This window comes from Cherax quadricarinatus, chromosome 57 (genome assembly GCF_038502225.1).
Source record: "Cherax quadricarinatus isolate ZL_2023a chromosome 57, ASM3850222v1, whole genome shotgun sequence".
NCBI classification, from domain to species: Eukaryota; Metazoa; Arthropoda; class Malacostraca; order Decapoda; family Parastacidae; genus Cherax; species Cherax quadricarinatus.
In genome coordinates this window covers 26,905,557-26,927,698 of record NC_091348.1, presented here as the reverse complement: position 1 = coordinate 26,927,698, position 22,142 = coordinate 26,905,557, and the positions used below count along the sequence as shown (strand labels likewise).

At 47.4% G+C, this 22,142-nt stretch overlaps 1 protein-coding gene across 4 annotated transcripts in view; it reads right to left on the bottom strand.

Annotated features, from left to right (window-relative positions):
• The window catches only part of LOC128693582 (unconventional myosin-XVIIIa), a 269,739-nt gene that overhangs the window by 200,396 nt on the left and 47,201 nt on the right, over positions 1–22,142 (bottom strand). The window lies entirely within an intron of this gene.

Below are 22,142 nucleotides of genomic sequence, written 5' to 3'. Positions count from 1 at the left end.
TTACATCAGTAGTGCTACCATACACGTTACATCAGTAGTGCTACCATACACGTTACATCAGTAGTGCTACCATACACGTTACATCAGTAGTGCTACCATACACGCTACACGAGTAGTGCTACCATACACGTTACATCAGTAGTGCTACCATACACGTTACATCAGTAGTGCTACCATACACGCTACATCAGTAATGCTATCATACACACTACATCAGCAGCGTTAATATACACGTTACATCAGTAGTGCTACCATACACGCTACATCAGTAGTGCTACCATACACGTTACATCAGTAGTGCTACCATACACGTTACATCAGTAGTGCTACCATACACGTTACACGAGTAGTGCTACCATACACGTTACATCAGTAGTGCTACCATACACGGTACATCAGTAGTGCTACCATACACGCTACATCAGTAGTGCTACCATACACGCTACATCAATAGTGCTACCTTGCACGCTACATCAGTAGTGCTACCATACACGCTACATCAGAAGTGCTACCATACACGCTACATCAGTAGTGCTACCATACACGCTACATCAATAGTGCTACCATACAGGCTACATCAATAGTGCTACCATACACGCTACATCAGTAGTGCTACCATACAGGCTACATCAATAGTGCTACCATACAAGCTACATCAGTAGTGCTACCATACACACTACATCAGAAGTGCTACCATACACGCTACATCAGTAGTGCTACCATACACGCTACATCAGTAGTGCTACCATACACGCTACATCAGAAGTGCTACCATACATGCTACATCAGTAGTGTTACCATACACACTACATCAGAAGTGCTACCATACACGCTACATCAGTAGTGCTACCATACACGCTACATCAGAAGTGCTACCATACACGCTACATCAAAAGTGCTACCATACACGCTACTTCAGTAGTGCTACCATACACGCTACATCAGTAGTGTTATCATACACGCTACATCAGTAGTGCTACCATACACGCTACATCAGTAGTGTTACCTTACACGCTACATCGGAAGTGCTACCATACAGGCTACATCAGTAGTGCTACCATACAGGCTACATCAGTAGTGCTACCATGCACGCTACATCAGTAGTGCTACCATACACGCTACATCAGTAGTGCTACCATACACGTTACATCAGTAGTGCTACCATACACGCTACATCAGTAGTGCTACCATACACGCTACATCAGTAGTGCTACCATACACGCTACATCAGTAGTGCTACCATACACGCTACATCAGTAGTGCTACCATACACGCTACATCAGAAGTGCTACCATACACGCTACATCAGTAGTGCTACCATACACGCTACATCAGTAGTGCTACCATACACGCTACATCAGAAGTGCTACCATACACGCTACATCAGTAGTGCTACCATATATGCTACATCAGTAGTGCTACCATACAGGCTACATCAGTAGTGCTACCATGCACGCTACATCAGTAGTGCTACCATACACGCTACATCATAAGTGCTACCATACACGCTACATCAGTAGTGCTACCATACACGCTACATCATAAGTGCTACCATACACGCTACATCAGTAGTGCTACCATACACGCTACATCAGTAGTGCTACCATATACGCTACATCAGAAGTGCTACCATACACGCTACATCAGTAGTGCTACTATACACGCTACATCAGTAGTGCTACCATACACGCTACATCAGTAGTGCTACCATACACGCTACATCAGAAGTGCTACCATACACGCTACATCAGTAGTGCTACTATACACGCTACATCAGTAGTGCTACCATACACGCTACATCAGTAGTGCTACCATATACGCTACATCAGAAGTGCTACCATACACGCTACATCAGTAGTGCTACTATACACGCTACATCAGTAGTGCTACCGTACATTCTCTTCGTTTACTCCTGCCTCACCCAGGAGCTCAGCCATGACCAGATAAACGCCACACAACTCACTGCTATATATACACACGCATATATAAATACTAGTGTGCGTGTGTGTATGATGCATACACGGACAATAACAACTTATCTTACTCCATACACAGTCTCCAGCTGCTCTCATACGCTATATTTGTGTATATGTTTATTATCTTTCTACCCTTCTCCCCCATATCTTTATTTTGCGTGTGGAGGGGAGAGGAATTAAAGATCTGGGGGAAATGGGAGAACGAAGCTGTAGGTAAGCTTGACAGGTTTAATATAAACACTCATTTCTGAAGTTGTGTGTGTTTATTCTAAGCTTAAGCTGTGGTTTTATAACCTGTTACATACATGACAAAACACCCTTTTGTTATCTTTGTTGTTTATTGTTGACTGTTGTTTAGCATTGGTTTGTTGGTTGTTTACTGTTGGTTAATTAACAATGCTGGTTGTTTATTGTTGGTTACTTAATGATGCTTTTTGTTTATTGTTGGTGACTGTTTATGCATAGTTATCTTTAGTTATTGGTTGTTTACTGTTGTTGGTTGTGGTGGGTGTTGTTTACTGGTATTATTGGTGGTGGTTTTATTGTTGCTGACTGATGTTTACGTTCTTGTTACCTGCTGGATGTTGAGACACTTATGCAGCATATGGGAATCTTTATTCAGGAAACGTTTCGCCACACAGTGGCTTCATCAGTCCAATACAAAGAGGAAGGCGTAAGGAGAGGAGGAGAATGAGGTAATCAGTCCCTCAACCTGGAGTCGATGTGTTCAGTCCATCAATCTTGTAGAATGTACAGCATAGGGCCGTAGACGTGGCTTATGTACTGTAGTGAGGTGAGGTGAAGCAGGTGGAGGCGGGGTCATAGTGGTACCATCCACTAGTCGAAGTAGGTCTTCGTCCAAAGGTTGAACAAGTGTTGAAAAATTCTTTGTAACAAGATCCCATGATGCTGCAGTGTCTGACAGTTGTGATGAGGGACTGATTACCTCATTCTCCTCCTCTCCTTACACCTTCCTCTTTGTATTGGACTGATGAAGCCACTGTGTGGCGAAAAGTTTCCTGAATAAAGATTCCCATATGCTGCATAAGTGTCTCAATCTTCAACTTGTCGGTTTTTCAAACCATTCATCACATACCTGCTGGATGTTCACTGTTTAGTTAGTGGTGGCTTACTGTTGTTGTTTTTTTGCTGCAGGTTGTTTATTGTTGGTAATCATTTATTGTTGATGGTAATTTATTGTAGGTTGTTGCTGCTGTTTGTTCTTGCAGTTCTTTATTATGAGTGTCGTATTAAATAACGAGAACTAAACCTGCAAGGATCTTACAGTGCCTGGGTAATGGGAGGTATACCTGGAGTATATCAAGAGAGGGTTTCGGGGGGTCAACGCCCCCGCGGCTCGGTCTGAGACCAGGCCTGGTAAGCAAGTCTTGAGTCGAGGCAGTACATTATTATGACATTAAAGAGGCAAGAGACCCCAAGCCTAATCCAGAAGGCCTCTCATGTATACAAGACTAACATTACAGGGAGACGATAAGTACACTTGGGAGTAACTCAGGTCACCTTACTGGCCTGATTACCTCATCTTTTGTATAGTTCTTCTGTTTTCTAATTATGTCCTAGAATCTGTATTGATAAAGCCACTGGATGGCGAAACGTCTACAATAAAGATAACCAGATGTTGCACATGTGTTTTAACTTTCATCTTGGTATAAACCTTGGTAATAAATACCGACAAGTTGGTTTAGAAAGACACGTAAGCAAACACTATAACATATTTATTAGAAAACGTTTCGGTCCTGGGACCTTGATCACTTCTAACATACAGAGGTAGAAAGACATTATATATATAGGCGGAGAGTGAGATGTGACGCACGTGACCTGAGGAATGTCATAAGAACATAAGAATGGAGGAACACTGTAGAAGACCTACTGGCCCATGCGAGGCAGGTCCTTATCAAAACAACCTCTACCTGTTTGCTTACGTGTCTTTCTAAACCAACTTTCATCTTGTCGGTACTGTATACCTGTCTTGTACATCCAGGTAAGTTAACCAGGCAATACTCCTGCGATCATTCTTGCACCTCGTATCTTCCACTTGAGTTTCTGTACTCTCTCTCCCCTCGTGTCCCATTATCACAAAGACCCACACTTAAGTTATCACAAAGACCCACACTTAAGTTATCACAAAGACCCACACTTAAGTTATCACAAAGACCCACACTTAAGTTATCACAAAGACCCACACTTAAGTTATCACAAAGACCCACACTTAAGTTATCACAAAGACCCACACTTAAGTTATCACAAAGACCCACACTTAAGTTATCACAAAGACCCACACTTAAGTTATCACAAAGACCCACACTTAAGTTATCACAAAGACCCACACTTAAGTTATCACAAAGACCCACACTTAAGTTATCACAAAGACCCACACTTAAGTTATCACAAAGACCCACACTTAAGTTATCACAAAGACCCACACTTAAGTTATCACAAAGACCCACACTTAAGTTATCACAAAGACCCACACTTAAGTTATCACAAAGACCCACACTTAAGTTATCACGAAGACCCACACTTAAGTTATCACAAAGACCCACACTTAAGTTATCACAAAGACCCACACTTAAGTTATCACAAAGACCCACACTTAAGTTATCACAAAGACCCACACTTAAGTTATCACTTAAGTTATCACAAAGACCCACACTTAAGTTATCACAAAGACCCACACTTAAGTTATCACAAAGACCCACACTTAAGTTATCACAAAGACCCACACTTAAGTTATCACAAAGACCCACACTTAAGTTATCACAAAGACCCACACTTAAGTTATCACAAAGACCCACACTTAAGTTATCACAAAGACCCACACTTAAGTTATCACAAAGACCCACACTTAAGTTATCACAAAGACCCACACTTAAGTTATCACAAAGACCCACACTTAAGTTATCACAAAGACCCACACTTAAGTTATCACAAAGACCCACACTTAAGTTATCACAAAGACCCACACTTAAGTTATCACAAAGACCCACACTTAAGTTATCACAAAGACCCACACTTAAGTTATCACAAAGACCCACACTTAAGTTATCACAAAGACCCACACTTAAGTTATCACAAAGACCCACACTTAAGTTATCACAAAGACCCACACTTAAGTTATCACAAAGACCCACACTTAAGTTATCACAAAGACCCACACTTAAGTTATCACAAAGACCCACACTTAAGTTATCACAAAGACCCACACTTAAGTTATCACAAAGACCCACACTTAAGTTATCACAAAGACCCACACTTAAGTTATCACAAAGACCCACACTTAAGTTATCACAAAGACCCACACTTAAGTTATCACAAAGACCCACACTTAAGTTATCACGAAGACCCACACTTAAGTTATCACAAAGACCCACACTTAAGTTATCACAAAGACCCACACTTAAGTTATCACGAAGACCCACACTTAAGTTATCACAAAGACCCACACTTAAGTTATCTTGAAGCTGGTGAAGGAGGGTACCTGGAAGCTGGTGAAGGAGGGTACCTGGAAGCTGGTGAAGGAGGGTACCTGGAAGCTGGTGAAGGAGGGTACCTGGAAGCTGGTGAAGGAGGGTACCTGGAAGCTGGTGAAGGAGGGTACCTGGAAGCTGGTGAAGGAAGCTGTCTTGAAACTGGTGAAGAAAGATATCTTGAAGCTGGTGAAGGAAGCTCTCTTGAAGCTGAAGGAAGGTATATTGAAGCTGGCAAAGGTATCATGAAGCTGGAGAAAGCTGTCTTGAAGCTGCTGAAGGACTACCAAATTAAGCTAACAGCTAAAGGACTCGAGTTCAGTCCAAGATAGCATTTTGTGGCTCAGTTGGTAGTTGCCTCAGTTACACAGAGGGCCGGGGAAGGGGGATTGATCCCCGGTACGAGTGGAAACGTTAATCATGCTTTCTCACACCTGCTGCCCCTGTTCACTTAGCAGTAAATAGGTACTTGCGTGTCATAAAACTGGTGTGGATCCCACCCTGAGGAAGAAGATTAAAGGACCCCAGCGGAAATACGACACGCAGTCCTCCATGACATCCTGACTGTACCAGGTTACCCTGGGTTGATAACGCTCAGGATTATCAGAACATAATAAGCTAATAGTACGCAGAGAACTATGGAATCAAGGAACGGGTGGAGCTTCAACCCAAGGCAAGCCCTAAAACATAGGTCGGTGCGTTAACCACTCGGCCAGCTGGTTTTATAAGATTCATTCAACTAGGTATACATCATAGGGAAGTCAGCATGCTAACCTCCCTATAGTGTATAGACATATACCTACGTAGAAGCTGGCCCAGTGGTTATCACGCTGATTTCGTGAGTGAGAGAGGTAGATGTATAGGTGTGTGGTGGGTGGTAGCCAGTAAGGACCTCAGGTTCTCACTGGAAACAAGCTACAATGCTTGGCTTCCCTGGTGTAGTCTGGGTTATTGACAGTATGGCCTTTGTAATTCAAGTATTCTTCTCACTGTCAGCATGCTCAGGCCAGGTGACTCTGTCAGCACACACTGGCTGTCAACACGCACTGGCTGTCAGCACACAATGACAGTCAGCACACACTGACAGTCAGCACACACTGACAGTCAGCACACAATGACAGTCAGCACACACTGGCTGTCAACACGCACTGGCTGTCAGCACACACTGACAGTCAGCACACACTGACAGTCAGCACACACTGGCTGTCAACACGCACTGGCTGTCAGCACACAATGACAGTCAGCACACACTGACAGTCAGCACACACTGACAGTCAGCACACAATGACAGTCAGCACACAATGACAGTCAGCACACACTGACAGTCAGCACACACTGACAGTCAGCACACAATGACAGTCAGCACACAATGACAGTCAGCACACACTGACAGTCAGCACACACTGACAGTCAGCACACAATGACAGTCAGCACACACTGACAGTCAGCACACAATGACAGTCAGCACACACACACACACACACACACATTGGCAGTCAGCACACACTGGCAGTAAGCACATACTGGCAGTCAACAAACACTGACAGCCAACAAACACTGACAGTCAACAAACACTGACTGTCAACAAACACTGATGGCAATCAACAAACACTGACTGTCAACAAACACTGACTGTCAACAAACACTGGCAGTCAGCACACAATGACAGTCAGCACACACTGACAGTCAGCACACACTGACAGTCAGCACACTGGGAGTCAGCAAACACTGACAGTCAGCACACACTGGCAGTCAGCACACAATGACAGTCAGCACACAGTCAGCACACACTGACAGTCAGCACACTGGCAGTCAGCACACACTGACAGTCAACAAACACTGGGAGTCAGCTCACACTGGCAGTCAGCAAACACTGGCAGTCAGCAAACACTGAGAGTCAGCTCACACTGGCAGTCAGCACACACACTGGCAGTCAACAAACACTGACAGTCAACAAACACTGACAGTCAACAAACACTGAGACAACAAACACTGACAGTCAACAAACACTGACAGTCAACAAACACTGAGACAACAAACACTGACAGTCAACAAACACTGACAGTCAACAAACACTGACAGTCAACAAACACTGAGACAACAAACACTGACAGTCAACAAACACTGACAGTCAGCAAACACTGGCAGTCAGCACACACTGAGAGTCAGCTCACACTGGCAGTCAGCAAACACTGGCAGTCAGCAAACACTGGCAGTCAGCAAACACGAAGTCAACACACAAAGACAGTCGGCACACACTGGCAATAAGCACACACACACACTGGCAGTCAGCATACACACTGGAGTCAGCATACACACTGGCAGTCAGCATACACACTGGAGTCAGCATACATACTGGAGTCAGCACACACACTGGCAGTCAGCACACACACTGGAGTCAGCATACATCAGCACACACACTGACAGTCAGCACACACACACACACACACTGGCAGTCAGCATACACACTGGGGTCAGCATACACACTGGAGTCAGCATACACACTGGAGTCAGCACACACACTGGCAGTCAGCACACACACTGGCAGTCAGCATACATACTGGAGTCAGCATACACACTGGAGTCAGCATACACACTGGCAGTCAGCACACACACTGGCAGTCAGCACACACACTGGAGTCAGCACACACACTGGCAGTCAGCACACACACTGGCAGTCAGCACACACACTGGCAGTCAGCACACACACTGGCAGTCAGCACACACACTGGCAGTCAGCACACACACTGGCAGTCAGCATACACACTGGCAGTCAGCACACACACTGGAAGTCAGCACACACACTGGCAGTCAGCACACACACTGGCAGTCAGCACACACACTGGAGTCAGCACACACACTGGCAGTCAGCACACACACTGGCAGTCAGCACACACACTGGAGTCAGCACACACAATGGCAGTCAGCACACACACGGGAGTCAGCACACACACTGGCAGTCAGCACACACACTGGAGTCAGCACACACACTGGCAGTCAGCACACACACTGGAGTCAGCACACACACTGGCAGTCAGCACACACACTGGCAGTCAGCACACACATTCACAGTCAGCAGACACTAGTACTTCATAGCACTCGTCAGTACAGGAAGTTAAAATTACTCTACAGCTTCTGATACATTAAATAATATGGAGGAAGCGAATCCATTTAGTAGTAGTAGTAGTAGTAGTAGTAGTGGTGGTGGTAGTGGTAGTAGTAGTGGTGGTAGTAGTGATAGTAGAAGTGGTAGTAGTAGTGGTGGTAGTGGTGGTGGTGGTGGTGGTGGTAGTAGTAGTGGTGGTAGTAGTGGTGGTAGTAGTGGTGGTGGAAGTAGTGGTGGTGATAGTAGCAGTGGTGGTGGTAGTAGCAGTGGTGGTGGTAGTAGTAGAGGTAGTGGTGGTGGTGGTAGTAGTAGTGGTAGTGGTGGAAGTAGTAGTGGTGGTAGTAGTAGTGGTGGTAGTAGTGGTGGTGGTGGTAGTAGTAGTGGTGGTGGTGGTGGTGGTGGTGGTGGTGGTGGTGGTGGTAGTAGTAGTGGTGGTGGTAGTAGTGGTGGTAGTAGTGGTGGTGGAAGTAGTGGTGGTGATAGTAGCAGTGGTGGTGGTAGTAGCAGTGGTGGTGGTAGTAGTAGAGGTGGTGGTAGTAGTGGTGGTGGTGGTGGTAGTAGTAGTGGTGGTAGTAGTAGTGGTGGTGGTAGTAGTAGTGGTGGTAGTAGTAGTGGTGGTGGTAGTAGTAGTGGTGGTAGTAGTAGTGGTGGTGGTAGTAGTAGTGGTGGTAGTAGTAGTGGTAGTAGTAGTGATTGAAGTACTATTGGTGGTAGTAGTAGAAGTGGTGGTGGTAGTAGTAGTGGTGGTAGTAATAGTGGTGGTAGTAGTAGTGGTGGTAGTAGTGGTGGTGGTAGTGGTGGTGTTGGTGGTGGTGGTGGTGATGGTGGTGGTGATGGTGGTGATGATGGTGGTGGTGATGGTGGTGGTGATGGTGGTGGTGGCAGGCAGTCAGCAGCAGCAGCAGCAGATGCAGCAGCAGTAAAGCAGTAGCAGCAGCAGAGGCAGCAGCAGCAGAGCAGCAGCAGCAGATGCAGCAGCAGCAGCAGCAGCAGCAGCAGCAGCAGCAGATAGCAGAGCAGCAGATGGCACTAGCAGCATAGCAGCAAGCAGATGCAGCAGCAGCAGAGCAGCAGCAGCAAGCAGCAGCAGATGCAGCAGCAGCAGATGCAGCAGCAGCAGATGGCAGCAGCAGCGAGATGCAGCAGCAGCAGAGGCAGCAGCAGCAGAGCATGCAGCAGCAGATAAGCGCAGCAGCAGAGCAGGCAGCAGCAGATGCAGCAGCAGATGCAGCAGCAGCAGATAGCAGCAGCAGCAGTAGGCAGCAGCAGATGCAGCAGCAGCAGCTAGCCAGTTAGCAGATGCAGAGCAGCAGATGCAGCAGCAGCAGATGGCAGCAGCAGAGATGCAGCAGCAGCAGAGGCAGCAGCAGATGGCAGCAGCAGATGCTACTCAGCAGCAGATGCAGCAGCAGATGGCAGAGCAGCAGATGCAGCAGCAGCAGAGGCAGCAGCAGCAGATGCAGCAGCAGCAGAGGCAGCAGCAGCAGATGCAGTGCAGCAGCAGCAGCAGCAGCAGTAGCAGCATACAGCATGCAGCAGATAGGCAGCAGCAGATGCAGCAGCAGCAGATAGGCAGGAGCAGCAGCAGATGCGAGCAGCAGCAGAGCCAGCAGCAGCAGAGGCCAGCAGCAGCAGATGGCAGCAGCAGCAGATGGCAGCAGCAGCAGAGCAGCAGCAGCAGGATGCAGCAGCAGAGGCAGCAGCAGAAGGCACTAGCAGCAGAGTGCAGCAGCAGAGGCAGCAGTAGCAGATGCAGTAGCAGCAGAGGCAGCAGCAGAGGCAGCAGTGAGCAGCAGCAGGCATGCAGCAGAAGCACAGCAGCAGAGCATCCAGCAGCAGAGCTAGCAGCAGCAGAGTAGCAGCAGCAGAGGCAGAGCAGTCAGATAAGCAGCAGCAGAAGAGGCAGCAGCAGAAGATGGCAGCAGCAGAAGAGGCAGCAGCAGAAGAGTGCAGCAGCAGAAAACATAAGCAGCAGAAATATAGCAGAAGATGGCAGCAGAGCAGAGGTGCAGCAGAGCAAGTAGCAGTAGCAGATAGCAGCAGCAGCAGAGGCAGTAGCAGAACAGGTAGCAGTAGAAGAGGCAGCAGCAGAAACATGCAGCAGAAGAACATGCAGTCAGCAGTAGAGGTGCAGCAGAACATGCAGCAGCAGCAGATAGCAGCAGTAGCAGATAGCAGCAGCAGCAGAGCAGCAGCAGAACATGCAGCAGCAGAACATGCAGCAGCAGCAGATAGCAGCAGCAGCAGATGCAGCAGCAGCAATACAGCAGCAGAACATGCAGCAGCAGCAGATGCAGCAGCAGCAGAGGCAGCAGCAGCAGATCAGCAGCAGCAACATGCAGCAGCAGCAGAGCAGCAGCAGCAGCAGGCAGCAGCAGATGCATCAGCAGCAGAGCCAGTAGCAGCAGACAGCAGCAGCAGATGCAGCAGGCAGCAGCAGCAGCAGCAGCATAGCAGCAGCAGAGGCAGCAGCCAGAGGCAGCAGCAGATGCAGCAGCAGCAGATAAGCAGCAGCAGCAGATGCAGCAGCAGAACATGCAGCAGCAGCAGAGGCAGCAGCAGCAGATGCGAGCAGCAGCAGATGCAGCAGCAGCAGAGCAGCAGCAGCAGATGCAGCAGCAGAGAGGCAGCAGCAACATACAGTGCAGCAGACAGCAGCAGCAGCAGATGGCAGCAGCAGACAGCATGCAGCAGTGAGCAGGAGGCAGCAGCAGCAGATGGTGCAGCAGAGCAGATGCAGCAGCAGCAGAGGCAGCAGCAGCAGATGCAGCAGACAGATAGCAGCAGCAGCAGAGGCAGCAGCAGCAGATGCAGCAGCAAGCATGCAGCAGCAGCAGAGGCAGCAGCAGCAGAAGCAGCAGCAGCAACAGCAGCAGCAGCAAATATAGCAGCAGCAGCAGAGCAGCAAAGCAGAACAGTGCAGCAGCAGAGGCAGCAGCAGCAGCAGCAGAGCAGCAGCAGCAGCAGCAGCATGGGCAGGCAGCAGAACATGCAGCAGCAGAGATGCAGCAGCAGGCAGAGTGCAGCAGCAGCATGCATGCAGCAGCAGATGCAGAGCAGCAGATGGCAGCAGCAGCAACATGCAGAGCAGCAGATGGCAGCAGCAGCAGATGCAGCAGCAGCAGAGGCAGCAGCAGCAGATGGGCAGCAGCAGAACATGCAGCAGCAGAACATGCAGCAGCAGCAGAGGCAGCAGCAGAACATGCAGCAGCAGCAGATGCAGCAGCAGCAGAGGCAGCAGCAGCAGAGGCAGCAGCAGCAGAGCAGCAGCAGCAGTGCAGCAGCAGAACATGCAGCAGCAGAAAGCATGCAGCAGCAGCAGATGGCAGCAGCAGCAGATGCAGCAGCAGCAGATGCAGCAGCAGCAGATGCAGCAGCAGAAGATGCAGCAGCAGGAACATAGCAGCAGCAGAAGATGGCAGCAGCAGAGGCAGCAGCAGAACATGCACAGCAGCAGGCAGCAGCAGCAGATAAGGCAGCAGCAGAACAGGTAGCAGCAGCAAGAACCATAGCAGTCAGCAGCAAGATGCAGCAGCAGAAACATGCAGCAGCAACATGCAGTAGCAGCAGAGAGGCAGTAGCAGCAGAGGCAGCAGCAGCAGAGGCAGCAGCAGAATGCATGCAGCAGTAAGCCATAGGCAGCAGCAGCAGGATAGCAGCAGCAGATGGCAGCAGCAGAAGATGCAGCAGCAGAAGATGCAGTCAGCAGAACATGCAGCAGCAGTAGATGGCGCAGCAGAACAGGTGCAGTAGCAGCAGATGCAGCAGCAGAACATGCAGCAGCAAGACATAGCAGCAGCAGATGCAGCAGCAGACATGCAGTAGCAGCAGTAGCAGCAGCAGGCATGCAGCAGCAGCAGATGCAGCAGCAAGAGATGCAGCAGCAGGCAGATGCAGCAGCAGCAGAGGCAGCAGCAGATGCAGCAGCAGCAGAGGCAGCAGCAGCAGATAGCAGCAGCAGCAGAGTGCAGCAGCAGCAGATGCAGCAGCAGCAGATGCAGCAGCAGAACATGCAGCAGTCAGAAGATGCAGAGCAGCAGATGGCAGTAGCAGAAGAGGTGGCAGTAGCAGCAGATACAGGCAGCAGCAGCAGAGGTAGCAGCAGAAGAGGCAGCAGCAGCAGATGCAGCAGTAGCAGAGGCAGCAGCAGCAGAGGCAGCAGCAGCAGAGGCAGCAGCAGAGGCATAGTAGCAGAAGAGTAGCAGCAGAACAGCAGCAGCAGTAGACAGGTAGCAGTAGGAAGACAGTAGAGAAGAGCAGCAGTAGAGCAGAGGCAGTAGCAAGAATGCAGCAGCAGCAGATGGCAGCAGCAGCAGAGGCAGCAGCAGAGAGGCAGTAGCAGAGAGGCAGCAGTAGCAGAGGCAGTAGCAGAAGATGCAGCAGCAGAAGAGGTGCAGCAGCAGTCAGCAGCAGCAGATGGCAGCAGCAGCAGATGCAGCAGCAGGAGAGGCAGCAGCAGAAGAGGCAGCAGCAGCAGAGCAGCAGCAGCAGAGTGCAGAGCAGCAGATGGCAGCAGCAGAAGATGCAGCAGACCATAGGGTAGCAGCAGCAGCAGCAGCAGCAGATGCAGCAGCAGCAGAGGCAGCTAGCAGAAGATGGCAGCAGCAGAAATAGGTAGCAGCAGAAGACAGCAGCAGCAGAGGCAGCAGCAGAACAGCAGCAGCAGCATGAGCAGCAGCAGCAGATGCAGCAGCAGAAGATAGCAGCAGCAAGAGGCATGCAGCATGCAGTAGCAGAAGCAGGCAGCATGCAGCAGGAGGCAGTAGCAGCAGATGGCAGCAGTAGCAGATGCAGCAGCAGATGGCAGCAATAGCAGGAGCAGCAGAGAGGCAGTGCAGCAGAGATGGCAGCAGCAGAAGAGGCAGCAGCAGAGTGGCAGCAGCAGGAACATGCAGCAGCAGGCAGAGGCAGCAGCAGCAGAGGCAGCAGCGAGAGGCAGAGCAGAGGCGCAACAGCAGAGTGCAGCAGCAGAGGCAGCAGCAGCAGATGCAGCAGCATGCCAGCAGTGCAGCAGCAGCAGCAGCAGTGCAGAGATGCAGCAGAGCCAGAGCAGCAGCAGCAGATGCAGCAGAGCCAGTAGCAGCAGCAGCAGGCAGCAGCAGCAAGCCATGGCAGCAGCAGCAGATGGCAGCAGCAGCAGATGCAGCAGAGAACATGCAGCAAGAAATATGCAGCAGAACATGCAGCAGCAGCAGCAGGCAGCAGCAGGCAGATGCAGCAGAAGATGCAGCAGCAGATAGCAGCAGAACATGCAGCAGCAGCAGATAAAACAGCCAGCAGCAGAGCAGCAGCAGCAGCAGATGGCAGCAGCAGCAGATGGCAGCAGCAGCACAGAGCAGAGCAGCAGCAGATGCAGCAGCAGATGCAGCAGCTGTTGCAGCAGCAGATACAGCAGCAGCAGATGCACTTAGCAGCAGAGCCAGCAGCAGCAGGATGGCAGCAGCAGCAGAGCAGCAGCAGCAGATGCAGAATGCAGCAGCAGCACAGCAGCAGCAGATGGCAGCAGCAGCAGGAGGCAGCAGCAGAACATGCAGCAGCAGCAGATGGCAGCAGCAGAAGCCAGGCAGCAGTCAGCAGCAGCAGAGGCAGCAGCAGCAGAGGCAGCAGCCAGCCAGAGGCAGCAGAGGCAGCAGCAGCAGATGCAGCAGCAGAAGAGGCAGCAGCAGAAGAGGCAGCAGCAGAAGAGAGGCAGCAGAAATGAGGTAGGCAGCAGCAGAAGCAGGCAGCAGCAGAGGCAGGCAGCAGCAGATGCAGCAGCAGAAGATGCAGCAGCAGATGGCAGCAGCAAGAGCATGCAGCAGCAGCAGAGGCAGCAGCAGCAGATGCGAGCAGCAAGATATGCAGCAGAAGGCATGCAGCAGCAAGACATGCAGCAGCAGAAACATGGCAGCAGCAGATAGCAGCAGCAGTAGCAGCAGCAGTAACAAGAGGCAGTAGCAGAGGCAGCAGCAGAACATGCAGCAGCAGCAGATGCAGCAGCAGCAGAGGCAGCAGCAGAGCAGCAACAGCATGCAGCAGCAGCAGCAGATGCAGCAGCAGATGGCAGCAGCAGCCAAGAGCAGCAGCAGCAGATGCAGCAGCAGCAGAGAGCAGCAGAGCCAGAGCAGCAGCAGATGGCAGCAAGCTTGAGGAGGCAGCAGCAGCAGAGGCAGCAGCAGAACATGAGGCAGCAGCAGAGGCAGCAGCAGCAGAGTGCAGCGAGCAAACATGCAGTAGCAGCAAGATGAGCAGGAAGGCATGCAGTAGCAGCAGAGGCAGCAGCAGCAGATGCAGCAGAAGATAGCAGACAGAGCAGCAGCAGAACATGCAGCAGCAGAGAGCAGCAGCAGAGGCAGCAGCAGCAGCAGAGGCAGCAGCAGCAGAGGCAGCAGCAAAAGAGGCAGCAGCAGAAGAGGACTAGCAGCAGCAGGAGGCAGCAGCAGCAGAGAGGCAGCAGCAGAACATGCAGCAGCAGCAGGTAGCAGCAGCAGACATGCAGCAAGCAGAAATGCAGCAGCAGCAGAGGCAGCAGCAGCAGAGGCAGCAGCAGCAGAGTGGCAGTAGCAGAACATGGCAGCAGCAGAGCAGTAGCAGCAGAGGTAGCAGTAGAAGATGCAGTAGTAGCAGAGGTAGCAGCAGAAGAATAGTAGAGGCAGTAGCAGAAGATGGCAATAGCAGCAGAGGCAGTAATAGAAGATGCAGTAGCAGAGGCAGTAGCAGCAGAGGCAGTAGCAGCAGAGGCAGCAGTCAAGAGAGGCAGTGCAGCAGATGGCAGCAGCAGAACATGCAGCAGTAGCAGGAGCAGCAGCAGCAGGATGGCAGCAGCAGCAGAGGCAGCAGCAGAACAGGCAGCAGCAGTAGACCAGAAGGTAGTAATAGCAAGAGGCAGTAGCAGAGTGCAGTAGTGGAGCAGGCAGAGCAGCAGCAGGAAGAGGTAGCAGCAGCAGAGCAGCAGCAGAAGAGGCAGTAGCAGAAGTTAGTGCAGCAACAGAAGAGGTAGTAGTAGAGGTAGTAGAAGAGGTAGTAGTAGCAGTAGAGGTAGTAGTAGAAGAGGTAGTAGTAGAAGAGGTAGCAGTAGTAGAGGTAGTAGTAGAAGAGGTAGTAGTAGAAGAGGCAGTAGCAGTAGAGGTAGTAGTAGAAGAGGTAGTAGTAGAAGAGGTAGTAGTAGAAGAGGTAGTAGTAGAAGAGGTAGTAGTAGTAGAGGTAGTAGTAGAAGAGGTAGTAGTAGAAGAGGTAGTAGTAGTAGAGGTAGTAGTAGAAGAGGTAGTAGAAGAGGTAGTAGTAGTAGAGGTAGTAGTAGAAGAGGTAGTAGTAGAAGAGGTAGTAGTAGAAGAGGTAGTAGTAGAAGAGGTAGTAGTAGAAGAGGTAGTAGTAGAAGAGGTAGTAGCATGTTACAAAAAACGCGATTCTAAAAGCTTAGAGATCTCCAGTGAATACTAGAAAGGACTGCCCTTCTAGCATCCAGCCTGTTACTGGGTTTTCGTAACAAGTAGTCAGTATCCTTGTCCAATTATCCATTAGAATTCAGTATTATTCAATAGTGTTTCAGGATTACAACTGGTAGGCTACTAACTAGAGAAATTAAAATTTAATAAATTTATTAAGTCTAGAGGTATATTATCAAAGTAAATTAAATCAATCACAGTAATGAAAATAATATCAATCTCTCGAGTTCAATATTATTGTGCTGAAAGCACATATCACATTTATAATTCTTAAGTACCGTCTGGTACATTAACATTTAATAAGATATTACAAATATGTACAAGTAAGTTTGTGTATGCGTGTAAGTGCTCTAAGTAGTTCGCTATGTCTCACGACTCGACTAGACTTAAACAAGTGACTGACAAAGTCCTCAAATAAAATAACTTCTTGACCGACTGGCAACCAGAACAGTCTGCTTGAACAATGAAAAGAATGCTAAGCCCAATAGCCATATAACAAGCGACTGCGACACAATCAGGATAAAGGAGATAATATAACGACACTAAGTAAGGACCATCAGCAGATCCTCCACAAAGTTACAAAACTCCCATACTACTGAATCTAAGTTCAGCATAGGAAAAACCCAACTGTGACAATACACAGAAACCAGTACAAAATTAGGTCAGAAGCTACAGCTTGGGACCTGAGATGCTCAGAGTGTCTATGTGACACACAACCTCAGTACAACGTCGAAAATCACGAAGTCTATACAATGTTCTGTGAACAGAGTTCTACAGAACTAACAAGAATATTGAGACAGACAATCTGTCCAACCACCAAGCGAGTCTAGAGCAGACTGAATACTTCAAACGAGGTGAGGGCACCCCACCCCCTCGATCACGTGATAGCAACGTGGACAGCACAGCTCAGAAGCCGGCAGTATAACGAGCGACAAGCGATAATTACAGTAGTTTGACAATCAAGACTTGAACTGAGCACATATTATGTACATCCTAACAACATAAGTCAAATAAGAATATAAAGCAATATATTTACGATTTAGCTATTATCGCAAATATAAGCAATATAAAATTATATGAAAAGATAATATACATTATATATATACATAATAATCATTGTAACCCATTCAGGGGTTGCAACATAGCAGTAGAGGTAGTAGTAGTAGAGGTAGTAGTAGTAGAGGTAGTAGTAGTAGAGGTAGTAGTAGTAGAGGTAGTAGTAGTAGAGGTAGTAGTAGTAGAGGTAGTAGTAGTAGAGGTAGTAGTAGTAGAGGTAGTAGTAGAAGAGGTAGTAGTAGAAGAGGTAGTAGTAGAAGAGGTAGTAGTAGTAGAGGTAGTAGTAGAAGAGGTAGTAGTAGAAGAGGTAGTAGTAGAAGAGGTAGTAGTAGAAGAGGTAGTAGTAGTAGAGGTAGTAGTAGAAGAGGTAGTAGTAGTAGAGGTAGTAGTAGAAGAGGTAGTAGTAGAAGAGGTAGTAGTAGTAGAGGTAGTAGTAGTAGAGGTAGTAGTAGTAGAGGTAGTAGTAGTAGAGGTAGTAGTAGTAGAGGTAGTAGTAGTAGAGGTAGTAGTAGTAGAGGTAGTAGTAGTAGTAGAGGTAGTAGTAGTAGAGGTAGTAGTAGTAGAGGTAGTAGTAGTAGAGGTAGTAGTAGAAGAGGTAGTAGTAGTAGAGGTAGTAGCAGAAGAAGGTAGGTAGTAGCAGAGGCAGGTAGTGAGAAGAGGCAGTAGTAGCAAAAGGCAGCAGTAGAAGAAGCAGGTAGTGGAAGAGGCAGCAGTAGTCAGATGGCAGCAGCAGCAGCAGGCACAGCAGGAGCACAGGCAGCAGTATGCAGGCAGCAGCAGAGGCAGCAGCAGCAGAGTGCAGCAGCACAGCAGACAGCAGCAGCAGAGGCAGCAGCAGAAGAGTGCAGCAGCAGAACAGTGCAGCAGCAGCAGAGGCAGCAGCAGTAAACATAGCAGCAGGAACATGCAAGCATAAGGAGTAGTAGTAGTAGAGGTAGTAGTAGTAGTAGAGGGTAGTAGTAGAAGAGGGTAGTAGTAGTAGAGGTAGTAGTAATAGAGGTAGTAGTAGAAGAGGTAGTAGTAGAAGAGGTAGTAGTAGAAGAGGTAGTAGTAGAAGTAATAGAGAAGAGGTGGTAGATGTAGTAATAGTAGATTTAGTAGCAGTATATGTAGCAGTAGCAGTAGATGTAGTAATAGTAGATTTAGTAGCAGTATATGTAGCAGTAGCAGTAGATGTAACAGTAGTAGTAGTAGACACATAGTAGATGTAGTAGCAGTACAGTTTTGGCATTATTATTATGGATTTGTTGAAAATTTGACATTTTTCTACTAAAAGGTCAATTGTGTCAATTATTGTGATTATAAATGGATTTGTTTTGATACATTAATACAGGGCAACTACAGCCTGTCCTCACTTAGCGACGTACTCGTTTACCGATGACTCAGACTTACGACAGGCTCTCTGACCAGTATGCATACCTAAATAATGTATATTAGAGCTAATATACTCTATTCTGTTTATTTCAATATACAGTACACTACTGTATAAACATTTAAAAATATACCAGAAATGTTATAAATGTTGGAAAGGTGACATTAAAACAATATCAAAGATGGTTGACACAAACTCACTACCATTATAGTATGGTCCTCACTTAGTGATGAATTCATTTAATAATGTGGTCTTAGGAACAGAACTCCGTTGTTAAGTGAGGAGAGGCTCTACATCAATCTGTTGCTAATAAGCGAGTTCTAACCTGTGTTAATGTGGGTATAAGTAGGGAAGCCCAGATATTAATAGAGGTAGATTTTTTGGGAGATAACCACTGTGGGGAAGAAGCCTCCAGCCGGCATCTCTTGTGTTACTCTAGGTAAGGGCTATTAACTGGGTATGCCTTATAACATGCCTTATCATTAAAGCATAAATAATACCTGTATATTGTATGATTAGAGTCAACTGTAAGAATAGTGATAATTTAAGATGTAATGATTGTTTATGCACAACCCATGTAACTACCCTATGCCAGCCTTGTTCCCATCTTTATACGTATTAGCCTATTTTAACTTAACTCTTTTTAAATCTGTTTTCCATTTAATATTTTACTAGATTTCTCCTGTTAGTTACCAGAGATGTGGAGTTAAACTATTTCTCTGGTAGATCTTTTCTTAACCTGTGATCTACCCTAATACTCTTTATTTCTAGCCTATCACTTTTCTAACCTATCATTTATGCTAATACTCTTTTATTAAATATGTATCTCCTACTTATGTTTAAGTATGTTTGTTTTCTGTAATTTGCCTGTTACCTAGCTTATCTGTATTTTTGCTATCTTATACAGTGGAACCTCAGCTTTCGTATGCTCTAGTTTTCACATGATTTGGTTATCTACGACTTTTTTCCTCGAAATTTTCTCCCAGTTTTTGTACATCCGTTCGGTTTTCACACAGTTGAAAATGGTCTGTACCAAACTCGTCTACCTGCCCGCGTGACTCATCAACTCATTTCTCAGAACTGAGAGCCCACACAAAGCATCCCATGCAATAGTGATTTTGAAGGGTTTGAGGCTGACCCTGACGACCCAATGCCTGTTGTGGAACCTATTGTGTCTTTGGGGAAGTCCATGGGGTTGGATGTGAGTGGCCAGGATGTGGAAGAGTTGGTGGACGACCACAGGGAAGAGCTAACCACTGAAGAGCAGCAAAACCTTCAACTGGAACAACAACAGACTGCATAATTTCGAAAAAGAAATGGAAAACATGCCCACTCCCTCAGCACCTGGACCAGATTCATGGAATGCTCTATTTATAAAGAAGTGCAAAGTACCACTAGCACGAGCCCTCGGTATTCTTTGGAGAAAGAGCTTAGATCTAGGTGAAATACTTAAAGAGTGCAGACATAGCTCCTTTGCACAAGAGAGGCAGTAGAGCACCAGCTAAAAATTACAGACCAGCAGCCCTAACCTCTCTCATCATAAAAATCTTCGAAAGAGTGATGAGACGGCAGGTTACAAATTTAATGGACCAGCACAACCAACATAACCCGAACCAGCATGGTTTTAGAGCAGGACGATCATGTCTGTCACAGCTGCTGAACCATTATGACAGAATTGTGGAGGCACTGGAAGACAACCAAAACGCAGATGTGATTTACACAGATTTTGCAAAGGCGTTTGACAAATGCAATCATGGAGTGATAACGCACAAAATGAAGGCCATGGGCATTACGGGGAAGATAGGCAGATGGATTTTCGGTTTCCTAACACACAACACAAAAAGTAGTAGTGCACAGGGCAAGATCCAGCATCAGCGAGATCAAAAGCTCAGTGCCCCAAGGCACTGTCCTGGCACCTCTGCTGTTCCTCGCACTCATAGCAGACATAGACAAAAACACCCGGCACACTTTTGTATCATCATTTGCATATGACACTAAAATAAGCATGACAGTCAGTACGGTAGAGGACACTGAAAAAGTACAGGAAGACATAAACAGGGTTTTCCAGTGGGCAGTGGAAAACGTGACGTTCAATGGTGATAAGTTCCAGCTGCTTAGGTATGGAAAGAATGAAGAACTCAAAAGGAGCACTATATATAAAACTCAAAAGGGTCACCAAATAGAACGTAAGGAACATGTAAAAGACCTAGGAATAATTATGTCAGCGGACCTTTCTTTTAAAGACCATAACAAGACAAAGATCACGACAGCCAGGAAAATGACTGGGTGGGTATTGAGAACTTTCAAAACAAGGGAAACAATGCCGATGGTGACACTCTTCAAATCGCTAGTGCTCCCTCACTTAGAATATTGCTCAGTGCTGATGGCCCCGTTCAGGGCAGGAGAAATATCAGAGCTGGAACAAATACAGAGATCGTTTATGGCTCACATTGAGCCAGTAAAGCACCTAAACTACTGGGAACGCCTGCAAGTCTTGAACATGTACTCATTGGAGCGGAGGAGAGAGAGGTACGTGATAATATATACCTGGAAGGTACTCGAGGGCTTGGTCCCAAATCTGCACACTGCCATAACAACATACTGGAGTGAGAGATATGGGAGGAAGTGTAAAATAAACCCACTGAGGAGCAGGGGTGCAGTGGGGACAATAAGGGAACACTGTATCAACATCTGGGGTCCCAGACTTTTCAACATCTTACCAGAAGATATCAGAAACACTGCTGGAACAAGTGTTGAAACCTTCAAGAGGAAACTAGACAAGTATCTTCACCAGGTGCCAGATCAACCAGGCTGTGATAGATATGTGGGGCAGTGGGCCTCCAACAGCAACAACCTGGTTGACCAGGCGAGCACCAGATGAGCCTGGCCCATGGCCAGGCTGAGAGAGTAGATATACTTTTGAAATTCTTCAAAGGTATATCAAAGGTAAGGTAGCTGAGGAAATTGCTTCAGAGGAGGGGGGGTGGAAGAGACAGGGGAGAATGTGCCTTCTTCAGTGATTAAGCCTTTGAGGGTCGACAGGCCGTCTTTGAAACTAGTTCTCAGGGTCGGCCAAATTTAAAAAAAAAAAAAATATGTTTTCTTATGAAAAGATAGAGAATCTTTTCCCGATCAAAATGACACCAAAAGTATGAAATTTGATGGAAAACTTAAGGAATTATGCTCTTGCGAATTTAGCGGTCTTGACGATGTTTACGCATTGGCGATTTTGCCCACTTTGAGCCCTATTTTCGGCCAATTCCAGTGTACTAGTCGACAAAAATCATAACTATTTCGCTAGAACTCCATTTTTTCTATTGAATGAGTACAAAAAACCACCCATTTACTGATTTCAACTATCCAATACAGTGGTCATAATTTAGCAATTTTGCCAATTTCACACAAATTTCAAAAGATGCCAATTTCCAAATAGGGTCCAGAATAAACAAGAAAGACATTCCTGGCACTAAAATAACATTTCCTCTGTTCGTTAGTCACATCCCCAGGCCCCTCTTACATTTCTTTGGCTTTCCACTTTCAATTTTTATTCTTACAAAAAATAGAAGATTTACTATTATGCACACTGCTGCATTAGTGTAGAAATGGTATAAATAATATCAGCGCACTTGTGAAAGAATATTAGACTCACCAGTTGACGTATATTGGACACTTGGCATGATTTGTTTACTTTTGAACTTTGGTAAAAATCGAACATTTCTG